The 17,129-nt window shown below is 42.3% G+C and overlaps 1 protein-coding gene and 1 pseudogene across 2 annotated transcripts in view; one reads left to right on the top strand and one right to left on the bottom strand.

The window, feature by feature from the left end:
* SLC1A1 (solute carrier family 1 member 1) overlaps positions 1-17,129 on the top strand; it is a 309,344-nt gene that overhangs the window by 16,939 nt on the left and 275,276 nt on the right. The window lies entirely within an intron of this gene.
* LOC146865963 (small ribosomal subunit protein eS27 pseudogene) lies at positions 1,250-1,503 on the bottom strand (annotated as a pseudogene). Its single transcript, XR_014976739.1, has one exon. The product of XR_014976739.1 is annotated as a small ribosomal subunit protein eS27 pseudogene (transcript).

Genomic DNA, 17,129 nt, shown 5'->3' with positions numbered 1-17,129 from the left:
GCCATGAGTCCAGCGGCATCTAGACCGCTACAGACAGGTACTCTATCACAAATGTGATATATATCCCATACTACCTTATCATAAGTGCATTATATGCAGGGCCACTGGAATTATGAGATTTTGTGGCTGCAGTGATTTTTCACATAAGTGTTGATTTGCCACATTTGCCACATAATCCATCATCTGCAGCATAATCTGAAGATTTTAACAAAAAAAAGTGTTCCTAGTTTAAACGGTTCACAAGTTACTAAAAATGCAGGGACAAGTGTTTCCGTGCAGTGGAAGGCCCTTTGCAAAGGATAACTGGTCCCCTTTCTGTAGCTTAATGCTATATTTGGTTGTTAAACCTGTACTAATGAGATGTAACTAATGCCCAGACTGTGTTAACAAGCTTAAAAATGACAAAACAATTAAAATGTACAGCATAATGCGACATAATTTGCACTTTCTTGCCACGTAATTTACTCAACCCTGCCACATAATTTGTCCTTCCCCTGCATAATTTCAGTTGCCCTGATTATATCATATGGCAGTTGCAGGTTATCTGTCACTTTTGTGACTGAGTACCCGCCCATCACTCTCTAAATCAGGCCTTAATTATCATCTAATATAGTAATGGAACAAATTGTTTTTCTAACTGCAGCTTCAGCATACATGCTTAATGGCAGGATATGGTGAATGCCATACCTCTGTAAATAAATATGCTTGTATAGCCCTTACTTTTGCAGTTAACATTTTTAACTTTTTATTTTTTAAATCTGCAGTTCTGTCAGCTAATTTCTCTCGTACTGCTGCAGGCAACCCAATCTGAGCCACATTTTGTAATGGAGCATCAAACACTCAGATTTAAAAAGTGATCTCAAGGAAACTGAGAAGAGGGGTGCAGTTAGTTCCAATGAGTGCTCATGGACCTCTTTCCCCACAAAACACACAAGAGAATGTGGTGGGTGAGACTCCATTCTCAGAGAAAGTGTCAGCCCCTCGACAATGCCCTTAGAGAGAGTCTACCAATGCTGTAAACCAGATTCAGCCCTTACATATATCCACATTTATAGAGTCAGATGGATAAGGCTACAGGTACAGTATATGAGAGCCCAATATTTCCATCCAAAATTCATATTTCTTTGTCCCTTCTTCATATTGTTTGCACTTGTCCACCACGGCTCAACGCCGTCCTCCTGAACTGACGTGCTGAGTCAGATACTGTGCAGGTAGTCCTCCCCATCGCCACCCAGCACACTGATGGCACTTAGTGGGGTTTTCGCATGAAGGAACAACCTTCCGTGAGCCCTTCCTCCCCCCCGTGGGCTGACAAAGAACGGTAGAACAGCCAACACACAGGACCACCGTTTGTGCATGACTAAATACACTTGTGATTTTGTAGCAACCTGGAGACTTCACATCCATGAAGTAAGAGTTTGGACTCTGAACCACATGCTACTTCTTGTGTTTCCTTTTCTCCTCCTAGGGAGATGGATGCAAGAGATCTATTGCGAGAGGCATGTTTACGCAGACACAGCCGCTGCTAGAAAGGTCTTACATAGTGAGAGAAGCACCGGGGATGTGCACCTGGAGCAAAATCCCAGTGACACCCTCTTGCATAGTAGTGTACCTCTGTTTTTAGGTCCGCCTGACCCAGCGCATGCGCTGGTCTGGCGAGACTTATTGAGAGGGCTCCAAAAAGTGCTACCAGGCCAGCCTAGAGCTACAGTGCATTTGCGCAGGCGCGCGCCAAGCTTTACCGCGATTACTATCACTTTCGCTTTGATATTTGATCGCGATTGCGATCACTTTCGCGGCCGCTCGGCCGCTTGGCATAGCTAATAGGTCTCGCTTTTGGGACCTTATAAGTATTTAGTTATGCAACTGTTGCGTGGCTAAATACTTATAAGGTCCCAAAGGCGAGACCTATTGGCTATGCCAATGCTTGTTATTTATGTTTATGTTTCAGAACATCAAGGTTCATTTTAAAAACTGCATTCTTTGCATAATCATCTACTCAGATAATTTATTAAAAGTTCTGTCCTTAATAAGGCAATAGTTTCATAAACAAATGTATACCATTAAGAATCGTATAGTTACAACCGAGAATACATTTAGATTTCAGCAATCTCCTAACGATGTTACGTGTAAAAGCTCACTCAAAATAGAGTATCTTCCAAAATTGGATTTACTTTCTAATTTGTTATAGAAGCTTCAAATTAAGTAACATGGAATGGCCTGGTACAATAAAATAAATACAAGTAGAATCATCATCCTAGATTCATTTTGCAAACTAAAGATAGAAAAAAAGATTTTTTGTTAATTGAAATGCTAGTTTGTTAACTAGTGCAGCATAGCTCGGCCTGAAAAGTTTAACTATTTAATAAATAATTATTATTACTTGATATGGTGTGCATCTTCATTTGAAAGGATTTTGAAATTCCAGTAGTAAAGTTGATAGGTCTGGCTGTGTAGGTCCAGCAACCTCTATTTAGTCATCTCTGTTCTTTATGCTTATTCAATTTAATTTCCCTACCCACATTACCCAAATTTGATTGATTTGTAGTTTGGTATAAAAGCTTGAAGGAAGTAACATGGAATGGCGTAGAATAAGAAAACACATACCAGTAGAATCATCATCATAGATTCTTTCTGCAAACTAAAGACAGAGAAAAATGAATGATCTTTTATTTGGAATGTTAGTTTATTAATTGGTGGAGCATACCCCAGCCTGTAAAGTTCAGATATTATTCCTTGATATGGTATGCACCTTCATTTGAAAGGATTTTGAAATTCCAGTAGTAAAGTTGATAGGTCTGGCTGAATTTGTATCATTTATGTTTTTCAAAGCAATTACCATATAAATGACTATGTGAATTTATTTGTTTATGGTACTGTTTTCTTTCTTTTACTGTGTTTTTGAGCTGACAGGTAGCATGCTGTATTATCTGCGTAAAGTCTCCTTTGAACAATACTTTGAAATATAATAGTTTCACATTTTGTTACTGCTTCTCCGGAAGACTGAACAGGGAGTAAGGGAGCAGTTGATCAGCACAAACGCATGTCTCTGTATTGAAATCTGCTCTGCAGATATATCACTATTAATTACCTGGAAGCCACATCATCTTATAAAAGTAACAATAATTTTACAAACTAAGGGGTGATTAGGATGGCGGGCAGACTTATGTCCGCCTGCCACCCTAACGGTAATGGGACCACCCGCCACCCCAATCATGAGGCGGCCGCCACCGCAGCGGTCGCATCAGGCATTTTAACATTGAGGTGGGTGCCACACGGTGCCTGCCACCTTGTGCATGGCAATGTAGGGGGGTACCATAAGTACCCCCCAAGTGCAGCCCCCCAACCCACCGGGGGCCCCCAACGGGCCGCCAAAGTATATCCCCGCCAGCCTTTGCTGCCATGGAAAGGCCTTTAATGCCACACATCCTAATATGGATGGCGGTGCCTGCTAGGCATCGCCACCATATTGTGGCCCAAGTCTGCCTGGCTGGCAATCGGAATGATTGCCAAATGGCGGAAAAGCGACGGACGCTCTTTGCGTCCGCCGCGATACCTCCTGCCATTATAATATGGGCTGGCAGTGGCGATCCGCCCGCCATCCTAATCAACTCGTAAGTAGGAACTTTTATTGTTTTCCACACTTCTCCGATAACTGTCAAATTTACCACTTTGAAGACCCTCTTGGTATCTAGAACTACTATTGAATAAGGTACAAAATACATTATGTTGTACTGTGTAGCATCCATCATGGACTGCATTTAAATGGAAGAGTCTATTTTAAAGAATTAAATCAGCAAGTTGCTTTATTTTTTATAATATCTAAGTACATTACAAGACCGGAGGCTATTATTATGCATATTTCATTAAATGCTAACTCCAAGCAGCCACTTACGAGTAATACATCATAAAACAAACATTTCTAGAAGAGAACCTTCCTTATGTATAATAGTCATGCACATAGAACAGTATGCCTCTTTTAAGTGCAGCTCCTTGCAGATGAGTACACTGTACTATTCTTTATTCACTTATGCTTGTTGCCTTCTAAAGGACTGGTTTGACGTGTATTTGGTTTTCCTACCAATACAATTTATGGAGACCACGCCCCCCCCCCCGCGCGCTTTCCTCGCATTCGCCCCTAGTGTTGGGGTAACTTCAGCTTCAATTCTGGCTCCGTCGGCCCTGCCCTTTGCAGAGTCCCAGGACTGTGTGTACATTGCTGGTTTCGGCACACTGCTGACTCTGAGGACACACCCCTGCTTCCGCTTGCTCTCATGGACCTCCAGAGCGGGACTCGAGTGCTCTCTCGCGGCCTACGCTCCGGACTGTTCCTCAGTGACGGGACAGTTTTTCTCTCGCCCGAATACGAGATTCTTCCCGACATCCCTCAGGGGCGCATCAGGAAGAAATACACAGGAATGACACTTGGCAATAGCCTTGTCAATGTCTGGTGCAGGCCAAGGAGCCAGGCAACTAAACCCAAACATGTGGCTGCATAGGTACACCTCTATACTGACATAAATAATAATGTGCTGCCCAAGCCTTGAAGGGTGTATTGGTTAACCCTATTTTTATACTCTATACTGACATGGCTGCGTGGCTGTAACCACGACGCTCCCTAGGCAACGCTTCTATAATTATGAGGCTGCATAGGCAACACACATTTCAGCAGCTGATCGCTTGAGTGAATGTGACATCAACGAACCCCTGACAGTTAAATCACCTCAAAGATAAGCTGCTGACTCTCGCTTCGATTGCAAGTATTTTTACAGAAACTTTTTAAACCCATAACATCTGCCTCAGTAGCACTTTGGGTTAAATGTGCAATGCAACTAGCTGGTATTGACCACAAGACATTTCTGGCATACTCAGTAAGAGGAGCTATGGCTAGTAATTCCTTCAGGAAAGGTGGTAAAATAAATGACATCCTTAAAGCAGCTGACTAGTCTAATTCCAACACCTTCGCAAAACACTATTGTAAGCCAATTGAACATATGTGAGATATGGTGTTACAAAACCACCAACAGGCATATTGGTAGTCTTCAGTCTTGAAGATGCGCTAAATAAAATTGTGATCCTCCTAGTAACATAACAAGAGAATCTGGATTTCATTGAAGACATTATCCGACCCTTCCCTTCCAAAGGATTGATAAATGAATTACTGAGTGAATAGATGCACAGTTTATCACACTACATTATTCTATGCATTGTTTAAAATAATAGCTTTGTTAGTCCTAGAATTGTTATTCTGTTTTATATAACATGTTTTTTACTGTTACGATATGTCACAGTTACATGACAACAGAGCCTTTACACTATTCTTGTTTCTGATACTTCAATATAACTGGTTCATTTTACAATACTACTCAGACCGGAAGGAAGATTTTCAGAACAAATTCATTTTGTGACCTTTCATTAAGTCTTTGTTTTCTCCATTTGGAATGCATAAAAAAAGAGAAGAAAAGGAAAATGTATAAATAAGAAGATTTACCTTAATACTTTGCATTTAAAAGAGGCAGACTGTTCTATGTGCAAATCACTATCATGCATCAGGAAGATTCTCTTCTAGAACTGTTTGTTTTATAGTGTATTACTTCTAAGTGGCTGCTTTGAAAGCATTGAAAGAAATATGCATAATGTTAGCCTCCGTGTCTTTAATGAAATCCAGATTCTCTTGTCATGTTATTAGGAGAATCGCAATTCGCATGATAGTCTTTAGACAAAGCATGATCTGCCATTTTGTAATGGGTATATAGTAGAGAGAAATACTTATAAGTGACCTTTACTTAGCATTTATATTTGAAGAATCCTATCTTTCCTTAAGTTATTTTCAATATCTTTGAATTCAAACAGGCCTATAGGTGTTCTTTAGAGTTAATTTGAACAGTTGTTATTTTGCAGAATGATTAGACTTGCTTGCCATTGCACAGAATTACTGGGTTTCCATTCCTGTGGTAAAATTAGCTTGTTGTACCAAACTCTGAATGACTCCTTGAGTCTCTGAGGCCCTGTGCTCATATAACCGGCCAGTCCATCCTGATGGGGTTCTACTCATGGTACAAGGTACACCGCCACAGAGTAGATGATTTCTCACCATGCAGATTTTTAGGGCTTAGACTCAAAAGAGAAGCAAAAGAATCAAGTAGTCCCTCTCTAGACTGAGTCTCACTCCTAGTGTGCTTGAGACCCCCCCAAGTAGGGAAACTATTCCACTTGAACAAATCGTTAGCTGAACTTAGCCTCAAGAGCTCATGGATGTGCATCTGGTTGATGGTGTTTGCTTGTGATGTACCAAATCCAGATATGTTGCCTCCTTCTCATCCAATTGGTGTACTAGGGCAATACTTGATATCGTCTCCAGCGCATCTTCTTTGTATCCTTCTTCTCGATGAGTACCTGATGAACATTGAAATCTCATCCAGGGAGATCACCACTCACAGTAGATTTCCTATGCATACTGGCAGCTAGCAATGAAGAAACACAGGAAGCTACAAGTATACGTAGGTGATGGCGGATTTGGTATTACAAAAGGTTATTCAGTCTAGTAGCTGGATAGCTGACCCTACGCCTTGTAAACTGCCTCAGTGAGCTTCTATTGGGCCACAATTCTAGCAAAATAAGGATGAGTTCTAACTCCTGTGTGGGAAACAACTCTACAATTATGAAGGGCTCAGGGTTTTTCCTTAAACAATATTCTCTCCCAGAAGCTGAGGGTTGGTCAATTGCATGGTGTTTGTAGATATACCAGCACTGTCTGTTTCTGCAAAGCCTTGTTCCTTTGGAGGTGCCTCAATGTCTTTTACGGCCATCAGAAAGGTTTTTTCAAACGTTTGTGAAGATTTGAGATTCCACAGCAAAACTGTAGTAGAATGTGTATGTCTACACAAGTCTTATATAAAATTAGGAAGTAGAGGGTGATGCACTCCCACTGCTTGAACAACACCAATAAACTAAACAGCAATACACCTTTCTCTTAAATTGGAGGACTGGTCAGTGTAAGGACAGAGGGAGCAGCACTGCAGGGGGGGACCCCACTTGGTATCTCCCAATAACAAATCTGCACTCTGGCCTTGCAAGGGGAGAAACTGCAGGGAGGGAGGGAGGGGAAAGGCTGTAGCCACAGGCGCCAAGCAAGAAAGCATTGGCATAAACACCCTCATAACCTCCGCCTTAGCCTCACCCCAGAAGGAAAGAAGGGAAGAGGGCAAGAAGAGGAGAGGGAAGGAGCTGGGCAGGGGCTCCCTTTAGAAAAACTGACTAAAAGTTATGAGCTTCTCTCTCACAGACAGACACATATATACATACACACACGCACACAATCATGCGCGCAAGCACACACATTGCATGCGCGCACACACAACCCAACAACTAGGGAACATAAAGAAATTCTGCCTGGATGCAGATAGCATTTTCCCCACCGCACCAGAGATGTGAGTATTCCTGGAAAATATGGAACGAGTGCTTGTGTGGGTTTATATCCTCTCGGATCGCTGCTTTTTGAGAATGCTACAAGAAATGGAAGTGTTTTGAGTGCATTCCAATGAACACTGTATAACAATGGATTTGCCTTCAACATTGAAAGCAGCTTTTGTACTTTACTTGTTCTACTTAGTGTTCAGAACACTGCAATATCTAGCTTGATTCAGGACTGTTTTCATTCTCACGTATTCTGAATTGAATTTAAATGTATATTCTTTTCACAGGAACAAAAGGGTGCATGCCTGATTTGTCATCACAATGTGGTATTGCAGGCAGTATTTCCTTCTGAAGAGCCCCTTGGTGTGATAAAGTGTATGGATGTAGAGTTACAAGAACACCATGGGCATCCTCCTTTGTTTCATACGTGCCGGGCTGGTCTCCCTGCTCCCTGATATACTCGTCCCTTACTCATAGGGTAAATGGGGCACACGAGACTCAGAGGTTCATGAGCAGATAGTATGGCAGCATTGGCTAGCAGCTCTGAAGGGGGCCTGGGAGCTGGCCTGTGGGCGATAGACAGAGCCACTGAGACATGTTTGTGGTGGACAGTTTGTGGAGTGGGAGATGCAATGGCGAGAGAGGCAGTGAGGCTAATGGTGCGGGGCAGCTCAGGTTCAAGTTTATTCACATATGCTTCCGCCAAAGGTCTTTGGTGCGTGAAAGAGGTATGTATGTAAAAAGGAATGGGAAACCTAGCAGGGCTGATTGCAATGCAAACATTTCCAAGGGTATTTGAATATATGCCTATAATGACACAGTCAGTGAAGGGGGCCATTTGGGCCGTGAATCCTTTCTAGTATTTTCATAGCACATCATCCAATCAATCACTCCTTGACTAGCTTATCCCTTTAGCCAGGCTAGCCTTTAGTTGAGTAGGACATTCCTTGTTCTGTCCTCCTAGTTCTTAGTACTTTGGAGATGGTTGTATTCATTTTGTCTTTTACTTTGGCCTCTATTGTGCGGTTCTTTACAGCTTTATGTAATTTAAGCTGAGTTAAATCTAAAAGATTCGTCACTGAGTGTGAAAAAGAGGCTGGGCTGCAGCATTCTATTGCTTACTGTTTGTTTGTTGGATTGTTGTTGGTCCAATAGTTGACTGTCTTGTATTTTTGCTGGAATAGTTATGCTGATTGATGCAGCTGGCAGTGGTGATTCTCATTTTTTATCTGAACCTGGGTGTTTCAAGAAAAGCATCTTAGCATGATCTAAAATGGATTTGGTTTTATGAGGGTGGCTGATTGGGTAATCATAATTTGTTTGGCATTGTTATTTAGTAATTTACGGGGTGCCTATATCTATGGGAGAGTCTCTTTTCATGCTTTGACCATCTTTCTTCAACCAGGCTATCTCATTTCGTTGTTCTTCCAAGAGTAGGAACAATTCTGGGTGAATCAAGGTGTTTGGCGTTTTTGTTGCCTTGGACCAGCTCAATCTGGTGTGGAATCATGTAGTTGCCTGCAGCACCTGCCTCAGAGCTAGCTGCCTGTTTGTTGGATAGGCTGGACTCCAAAGTGACAAATCTCAGTTATTGCTGGATCTTTACTGCGGAGGAGGAATTGTGGGTATTGATCAATCTGTTGCCTCTGGCACTAAGCCTCAGCCTCTAGGTGCGCTTCATTCTTCGGTCTCTCTCCTTTTATCTATTGCTAGGGGGTTCCACTGCTTACGTTTTCTAAAATGAGCTGTGATGCATCCTGCTGGGCAGGCTACAAAGTACCATATCACACACAAGCAATTGGGTGGTTAGGAAAGGGACGGTGATGATGACGCAGGGCAACATTTAAGAAGGGGTGGTACTCAGTTTGGTTACAGGCGATGAACGGGAAATGGGATTATCCAGAAGCACAGGGATGTAAATTGGCGTCAAGGTCTCATTCCTTACAAATGGCAGGAGACTGTGATAGAGAAGGAATGAGAAAGAGCAGAGAGACATGCATGGGGAGTAAAAGGAGGACACGGGCTGCAAGTCAATCAAGGAAAAGTGATTGGGTGAGGAACCCGTCGGTAGTCTTGAGCGTATCACCCAACAGATCTTGATTGATACAAAGCTCTATATGCAGGCGAAGCCTTCTCCAAGCATTATAACCCACTAGACCTACAGAGACAGGGGAAGAGAAAGCGAGACAGTCCACATACATGCGCGTGCACATTCATGCACTCACACTCTGTCTCTCACTCCCGTTGGTCGTTCGCTCACGTAAGCTAAATTTAAATTTCCAATTTATATCAGGATGTTCAATTTATTTCTTGAAAATCATGATTTTTCTAGGTTTCTCATTGGTGGTTTGTCGTGATTACGTGTTAATGTTGGTACTATTACTGTTGCAAGCTGGACTTACTTTTTCAAATTCTGGTTATTTGTTTTGTCTGGAAACAACGCAGAGACCGACTCACATAATTGACCCAGTGATTCAGTTTGCTGGTAATGAGTCAAAAGCAAAGGATGGGTCCAGTCTCGGTCTGTGAGAAGCTGTCTCCATTTTATAACTATAACGAACGATAACTTACATGTACAGTCCATGCAGGGGCGTACATGTGATATGATAACACCTTCTTGTTGGAGCCTTCTTCTCTGTTCATACAGTTTTATAATTTATGTAAAGAGGTGACGGGTGTGATTAGCAAGTGCACATTTCCTGAGGCACTGACTAATCATTCCTTATTACTTCATCTCTCTAACCACTATAAACACGTTCATACATAATTCTGATCAATGTAGCCATTTCAGCCATCACATGTTCGTGTTCTGAAACATGTGTTGCATTAATGCTGCTGTATCCGGTACGTAGCAATACCCGAGGGTGCGGTATTTTCCTGGCATGGTATGCCTGTATCATCCTGATTTAGAGGCCTTTGGGAAGGGAAATAATGTGTTATCACTTTATGTGTTCACAAGTATGAGGTGCCCAGACTCGCAGTGTACACACAGATCTCTCTAGTATGTTGTGGTAAAATCATGCAGAGAGAACATACCGGTGTGGTAAATAATGAAGCACTTAGAATCGGATCCTTGCCCATACTCCCAATTAGAACCAAATCTGGATTTGCATGGACATTCGTAAAGGAGGCCTGTTTAATTACAACCCATAAATGTTGTATAGTGCATACGGTCCCTCGGAAAAACATTTAAAATCATCAGTTGTCGTAGCATATAGCTCAGATCCTACGTTAGTGTTGTCTGATGAAACACAAATTTAACTGAACTATCGTACACATTCCCACAGCCTGAAACAAGCTTAAAAAGTTGAGAATTTAAAGCCTGGGTCATTGATTGTAGGATCTTGAAGTTAAGCACTTTCTCTTAAGTTGCTTACAATGTGTGTTTATTCTCTGTCATATTTTATTCAGAGAGCATTTCATCACTGTATAAAGGACTTGTCTCTTATTCATTTGGAACCCAGCCTCAGAGATATACATTATACGCATTTAAAGCCTACTTCAGCATTATATTATTATAAGTTCCTCGGTTTTTTATTGTATGTACGTTTAACCTTTTTTTCACACCAATATATTAAAAAGAGATATAAATCAAATGTGAAACATGTTTGAAAATCTTTTTAGCATTTAGCAGGAAGACAAGGCTAACCACTGTCTTAGGCCCTCATTACATATTTGTTGGAATTTGATGCAGGGATACCGGGGGGTGGGGGGGCAACGAAAGGCACATAGAGGTCACTGGTCCAATCAAATTCCTGTGCACAACTTTCATATCCAGGAAAACACAGACTTCATCTTCCTAACTGACACCAAGCTTATTCCACCTTCTATTACCTCTTGTGACTTCCTCAAACTTTAACTACAACATCCTCCATCATAAGCAAGTGAAGAAACCTGTTAGAGGTCTTTCTTCCATCTCTGATATTTATTCTGCTCTTTATTTCTTTTTTAGTGACTAGATTTTTTACTTTATGAACGGCTCCATCTCTTATTACCATTCTATAGGAGATTTTAACATGCATCGAGGCTCACAGGTATAATATATTGCTCGATCTTAGGAAACCTAATCTTCCCTAATCACATCGAGCATGTTTCAGTTCCCTTCAGTAATGCAGATAACAGCTTTAATCTTATTGTTTGTCCACTAAACGTCCTCTTGTGCCAGAATCCTGTCACAAACAACTGGTCAAACCCTGTCTCACCCCCTTACAATGCCAGCCATTTTCAATAGACCGCCCTGTCATCATAGATAAAAGTAATCCATTTACATAAAGGTTTAGTATTTTAAAACTCTCTTATCTTCAAGAGAAAACTTTTGCTTTTCATCTTTGGGCAACTCCTTTGGCTGGCGCTTGTTAGAATCATAGAAACCCCACTCCTCACTCACTGGCGCTCGTATTTTGTTTTGTCCCAAAACCTTAAGTTATGTTCCACAAATCTCAAAGATGAAAAAATCACCATCCCCAACACAACTTACACATTTTAGAGGATCTTGGGTGCGGCCAGCACAGGTAAGAGCAATAGGGTGATGGGGTGTGTGGGGGAGAAGTCAGCAGATGACAGGATAGGTAAAATTAAATGGAAAAAATAAAAAACACCACTTACCTTGCCCCATCGCTGACCGACTGGTAAGTGGTTTTATTAATTTTATTATTTAATTGTACCTATCCCATCTTCTGTCGACTTCCCCTCCACCACACCGCCCGCCTCACCACTCCTAACTGTGCCAGCCACGTCTGATTGAAATTTTGCCCGAAAATTTTTGGATTGAATCGAAAAAGAAAAATCTACAAAAAAGCAATCCTCAAAAGATTCATCATCATGCTATACCCATCCTTCTCTAAGTGTAAATCAGCACAGCCCTAACATTGTCCAGTTTCTACGTCCCATCCTAACGCCATCCATTTTGACTTCATTGCCAAAGCTTCTGAATTCACATTTTACTCTCTGGACAGATAAACAAAATAGGAAACACGTGTTCCCCTTTACTCTCAGCCCCTCCCATTACGCTTTCCAATCGCTAAAACACATCAACTCTCTCAACTTCCTTCATCCCTATTAATTTGGCGTAAGGCCATGGTACAGCACCCAAAATATGTCCCCTCACATTATGAAGGATGCTCACATAACTCCTGACAGTGGTGACTCCTGTCTGCTTGTCCTTGGCCTCTCTCATGGATCTTTTTGCTGCTGCTCATGGGTTGCTGATCCACACCCACCCTCGTGTTTGAATGTGAGTGGAAAGAGGCGTGAACCGACAAATGTGAATCACAGTGCACATTGGTACAATGCATGCCGTCACTATGGGTGTGCGAAGCAGCTGCATTGCATAGGGGCGCCTTTTGTATAAATATCTACTTTGTGTTGCCTAACTCCTTTCATCATAGACCATCCTGGTGGCTCAGTTGTGGCCAGCTGGTAACACCTGCTCTGCACAGCATTGTTACTCTCCAAAGCGCACCAGGCAGTTTGTCTTCCTCTAGTCTCAGTGCCCCCTACCATGCCCCGGGGAATTCCCTTGTACTCCACTCCCTTAATAGCTACCTGGGGTCACTGTCGAGACTTCGCCACTCTGGGGACACCCAGCTGATAGTGAGGCTGGCGAAAGGCCTGTCAGTGACATCATTCCATTTATGAATGACGTGTGTGAATGAGTGGCAGCCACTGGAGCACGCCAAAAAGCGAGATGCTGGTGGGACAGACCAATGGCGCCTCACCCAGTGACAGGCTCAGATAGGATTCTGCCATGTTCCTATTCGCCACAGTCACAATCTTGAAAAACTGTTGATTTCAAGCTCTTAAACGTTCTGCACTCGTCTCTGCTTATTCCTCCCAGATTCAGAAGTTAGGGAACATTTTTCCCTTTTTAACAAAAGACCGAACATATATTGCCGTATCCACTAAAATACCTTTAAGTACCTTTTTTTCCTTTGTATTTTTTACATCTTAAATGGAGCATTTTATCTTCAGGCAGCTTTCGGCCCTTAGTGCCAAGAAACCTTTCAGGTGAATGTGTACTTAGGAAATAAAAAATAGCAGAACAAGTATTTCCAGAACTGGCTCTCTTACAACAAAGGCGTCCACTTCTGTTCGGACTATCAACGAAACCATTCAGCATTATTTTAGGCTTTACTCTCACCTCGGATCTGCGGTCAAAATAATTGTGCTCTGCCCGCTCACAACTTTCCCAGTGTTCGTTTGTATGGGATATGGGAACGCCAGATCTGGTTTAACAGGCATTCACAAACTCCTCACTGGGACATTCCCTACCAGGAAGTGGTCAGAGATTTGCTCCAGGAACGGGCTGGAGTCCATTCTCGTCCAGATGGGAAGACGAGTGGATCAGCCCAGAGGAGTAGAGGAAGGGGCTTCTCCCTTGTTTTCCCCACTGAAGAAAAAAGTAACTCGGGAAAATATGTACATTTGCACAGCAGGCTGCTTTTGCCATTACGGAGTTGCACGCTGCATTCAAATCGCAACTAGGTACTCGGAAACATGTCTCCTGACTTTCCCAGTAGTGCACCTGTGCGCCTAGTGACCTGCCATAGTCACCGTCTGAAGGTCATACCGCAGGCATTGCATGTGAATTGTCAAAACCCATGAAACTACAGCTATGCATGGGAGAGCTTGCTTACATTTACGATTTTTCTCTGTGGATCCGGTATCCGAGAAAGTAACATCGCCTCTCTCATCTGTCAAAAGCCTGCTTCAGAAATAAACACCATTCTAGCACCATTCAAGTTGTGTCAAGTACATTGTTCTGTCTTCAACAGTACTTAATTTGTAAAAATAAAAAACAAAAAATGAGTGTAGTAGCCCAAAGGTTTTCTTAGAAGTCGTCCACTCTTGAACAGTAATGCAGCCTCGTCATGATTCCACCTGCAACCACCGGCACAAAGTAAGCCCTGATCTTCACCAACGCATGTTCTAGATAAGTCTGCTCCGACACTGTCATCTTCTTCAAACTCCTCTATAGAATCAGCTGTGTGATATGGATCCTGTTTCTTGCTTTGGCAGTAGTTGCGTTATTTGCTCCAAGACCTCGCCAACGTGAGCACCTCTGAGCCGGCCTATTAATAAATCACAATTTAGGAAATCCAACCTCTGGGTTTAAAACCCCCCCTGGAGGCACCACAAAATTTGTGGTGCACGTGTAAGTGCAATGCTCTTCATGTCACAATTAAGAAATGCATTTTAAATGCATTTTTTAATTTTGCACATGGTTACCATCGACTTTGAGTCGATGGTAATAGCATTTCCTAAATGACCAATCCTCATTTAGGAAATGCTTTGTACATGTGCTTTCCCTATTGGAGATTTCTACTGGCTACATAGCAAAAGGTCATTTTGCATTTCTTAACTGGCCGAAATAGCAATTCGGACCATTAAGGAATGCTAAATACCCAGACCAACAGGGACACGAAATGACAAAAACAATATGGAAAACAAACGACTTAGCAGATCAAATCCTGGGGGGAACGCTCAGATTCTCTCAATGGGGAATAAAGTTTGTAGCAGGAAAAAGACCATCCTACCCCACCCCGCTCCTAGAAGATAGTGAAAAAGAACGTCCACAAACAGTCAAAGCGATTTTAAAAGGAGCACATAGTTACTCCCCAGGACCTGACAGCAATCTACTACACTTACAACCACCAACCCAGCAACCTGATTTTAGGTGGGCAAACATACGGCGGACAATAATCACAGAAGATACAAAGTGACAAAGGGCACCAGGCCAAACTTTTACAAAAGCTGACACCTCTAATATTAAAATATGCATCTGGAACATAAACGGTCTGTCAAGCAAACTGGAAGACCCAGAAACATCAAACTATTTAAAATCGTTCGATCTGATTTTACTCCAAGAAACCTGGGAAGAGAAAGAGTTACTCCTACAAGGATACACAACTCAAACCCACCCAGCAATTAGAGGTTCTTCCTATGGTCACTGCTCAGGAGGCCTGGCGTCACTCGCCTCAATACTAACAATAGGAACAATGGAAGAAATCAAGGCAAAAATCACTCCCCCTAGTGCCATACAGGCAATAGCAATAACAATAGAAAACAACCAGGTGACTCAACCACTATATATAATAAATACATACATACACCCCAGGCACAGACTAAAAGGGGCTAGAGAACTTGTTAGCGAACTGATAAGACTCATGAAAGAAAGGGAAATGGAGAACTTACTTCTGGCAGGCGACTTCAATCTTCACCTTTTTGGAAAGATATCAGAAGATGAATTAGCACAGGAACTGAACATTGCGTGGGGAATACCAAACCAATCCCAAGCCTCCCCAAACAAGCAAACAAGATGCTCAAACCAACTACTGAAAGACCTGGAGCAGCTAAACCTAAGAGTAGTAAATTGTTGATTTATAAAGGATACACCGTCAGCACTAACATATTTTTCCTCAACCACCTCTTCTCATCTCGACTTTACCCTTGCAACACTATCACTGTTTGAAATAATAAGTTCGTTCAAGGTTGGAGAAAACGGCCAAAGCGACCACCTGCCACAAGAAGTGAAACTAGGCGTCACTAGTGGGAACGAAATGGAAGCAAGAAAAAGCATCGGGTCAGAGTATTCCTCCAACTTCAGACGGATAAGGTGCAAGACCAATAAAGTAGAAGAACTAACAATCAATGCAAAAATAATCTTCAACCGGATAACAAGTTTGACAAAGAACCCACTAGAGGCTTAGGAAGAATTCGTATTGGAACTTGGAGCAACATACGCCACAGAGCAAAAAACCCGCAAAGGGAACATATCAAGCAGCATATTTGGAAAGGTAATTACACCAGAGATAAAAAAAACCTAAAACAGAAAATAAACCAGATCCTAATGCAGCTCCGCAAACAATCGAACAATGAAGGCCTGCAAAAAGAGTTGCGAACCCTAAAGGCTCAGCAAAAAAAGAAAACTTGGGAAAGGAAAAGGCAAATGAACGAGGAACTCTGGGCGAAAATCGAGTACGACTCGAAACAGAGGAACAGTGCCAGATTCTGGAAAACAATCCATAGCCTCCAACGCCCAGGACACAAAGGAATAAATTCACATATATCTGAATCCGAATGGGCACACTACTTATCAAATCACTTCAATGATAAAAACCCAGAGGGGGGCCCACTCAGAGGAAAAACTCGGACAATCAAGAACTACCCAAGCAGTAACAAAACAGGAATACACAAACATGAAGTATATGACGACTCCAACCAGACTGAGATCCTGCGTAAGCTTGCAAATCCGGAGGAGGAAGAAACAACAAGCTCCAAACTAACCTCAAACAGGAAGGAAAAAAGTCATGTAGCAACAGCGGTTAGGATTAAGCCACAAATATCAAAAGGGAAACTAGAAGGCGCTCCTGGCCCCAAAGGAATCCCGCCAATAATGTACAAGCAAGACGCTAACTTCTGGAGCAACGCACTGGCGCCAGTCTTCCAGGAAATTGGGGAAACAGCGATATGTCCATCATCCTGGAGAGGATCAATAATAAGCCCGATCTATAAACAGGGCGTAAGGAGCAATCCAAGTAACCATCGACTTATCGCCCTTATTGACACAGAGGCAAAGTACTATGCGGGACTCCTCTTGGAGGAATTAACATCCCAGCAAACCAAACCGGATTCTGCAGAGGTCAGGTCACAATAACTAATATCATGGCGCCAACCCTACTGATAGACGGGGTTAAGACAGCCAAGAGCTCGCT

Source organism: Triturus cristatus, chromosome 2_1, assembly GCF_964204655.1.
Source record: "Triturus cristatus chromosome 2_1, aTriCri1.1, whole genome shotgun sequence".
Lineage (NCBI taxonomy): Eukaryota > Metazoa > Chordata > Amphibia > Caudata > Salamandridae > Triturus > Triturus cristatus.
Note: the sequence above shows the minus strand (reverse complement) of the source record. Positions and strands in the feature narration are given on the sequence as shown.